Source organism: Galeopterus variegatus, unplaced genomic scaffold (assembly GCF_000696425.1).
Source record: "Galeopterus variegatus unplaced genomic scaffold, G_variegatus-3.0.2 Scaffold1769, whole genome shotgun sequence".
NCBI lineage: Eukaryota > Metazoa > Chordata > Mammalia > Dermoptera > Cynocephalidae > Galeopterus > Galeopterus variegatus.
The window spans coordinates 73,475-75,635 of NW_007727880.1; positions in this window are offsets into that span (position 1 = coordinate 73,475).

A 2,161-nucleotide genomic window follows, 5' to 3' on the forward strand; every position below is an offset into this window, starting at 1 on the left:
ATAGGTGTATCCTAACTGATATATTTGTGCTTCTCTAAGCGGCTCTTTTAGAGTCTTTGGCCACATGTCAGTGCCTATTTTATTCTTTTATAGCACACATAATTTTCCAAATTTTAATCAGATTTTTAAAAAAATTAAAATGACTAAATATGTTTTCAAATTCTCTTTTTCCTGTAATGTTTGACTTTTATGTTGCTAACTCTTTTCAAGTATTCATGGTACTTTTTTTCTCTTACCTTTCTAACATGAGAGGGCTTACAGAACCTGGAAAACAGTCATTTTAAAAAGTTCATAGATTTATTTTTCTGGTTGGCCCTTCTCAAATTACTGCTATTAGAAGTATAATTTCAGATATAAACCTAAAGTTCTGGCTATTGTATACACCTTTTGATCCAGTTCTTTGATCTTCTTTTATATTTGATTCATGACAGATATTCTGTGCATCCCTGCTATGGGCTACCTAGTCATTTCACTTAATAAAAAAAGTTTATGAGAATATTATGAAAGCCATTTTTCCCTTAACATAATGTTTATATCCACACCATTTCCAGAAGTATCTCCTTCTAACCACAAGAGTTGCATCATGCCATAGGGAAGAAGTTTCTCTTCATTGTCATAAAATGTTGCTACAAAAGGTCAGAAATGGGGACTTGATTGGATAGCCCAGTTATGGAACGTAAGTATTTATGAAGTAGCTACAAATCTGCCTTGCAATAGAAAGATTGCATTTCACCTTCAGACTAGTATAATTTTTTAAAAAGGAAGATACTAAAGGTTAATGTTTATACACATACCCTGCTTTCTACTTTTACCAAATGGTTCTTGTGTTTTTCTTCATGGCCTTCCTGAATTATGGTAAGTGGAAATTTATTCATATATCTAGCAGAATATTAATCAATATGAATGAAGTGATATTTGCCTTGTTCTGCTTTCAACGCTCTTATCAATGGAAGGTAAAAGTAGGTGATTCTGGTTTTGCTAGCTTTCTTCTATCATGAAGTATAAACTTCTATGTAATATTCTCTGTTAAATTAGGAGACACTGAACTATCATATTAGGTAAAAATATCTTTGTTAGCCACAAAATGGCTTTCATCAATTTATGCATTACAAAATAATTTATAAAACACCTACTATATAATACTCTGCTAGGCAATAAGAAAACAAAAGTAACAAGACAGACATTCCCTGACTGTCATATTCTAATGAGGGATATAGTTATGTAATAAGGAAGGAGAAAAATTAAGCATTTTGTTTTAATAAATGTTTTAAAGAAATACTACAGGGAGTAAAATAATGAAGACTACATATGATAAAAAAATGTAAAAAGAGTGCTTTCTTCATAGTGCCTTTCTAAAGTAGAGACATTTAAGCAATGTACTAGAGAAGAAATTAGCTGTGAGAAGAACAGAGGTACTATTCGGAGAAATTTTATGTTCTTTTCTACCCAAATAGAACAGAGGTACTACTTGGGTAGAGGAAACAGAACATACAGCGAACACTGAGGAATAACTGAGATATTAAAAGATGTTACATTTTTTTGAAAAAAGATTATGGTATCTTTCAACATTTTATTGGGCCCAAGAGAGCTCTTCCCATATCTCACTAGCCAGGATTATTTATAAAGCCACAAGCAGTAAATATATAGAAAAATTTACTTAATGTTTTAAACTCGGCACATTGATACCATAAACAAATTTATGTTTCATTAGAAATAAAGAAGGGAAAAATAAGTAGGCAGTTTAGCAGTGTCTATCATTGGGAGCATCAAGAGTGAAGTTGTCTAAATGTATGGATGATTTTGGATGAATACAAAAACCAAAACCTGAAGCACCTTATAAGCCGTGCTATAGACGTTTAACTTTATTTTACTGTCAATGGATGCTATCTAATATTATGTAAGAGACACAATATAATTTAAATATACTTGTGATATGTTAAGATTCATTTATTTCACAGATCACTTCAAAGTTATGGGGTTTCCTCTTTGACTTGTTAAGGTTGCTGGGCTTTGTTACATACATGTATTATTTTGTTTTATTTTTGGTTGTTGTTATAAGTTTCTTTGTGTACTCTTGTCAAATAACTTAAAAGTAGCCATGATATACTCTATAACTGTACACAGGCCAGCCCATATTTAGAATTCACTATGAGAAGAGAAA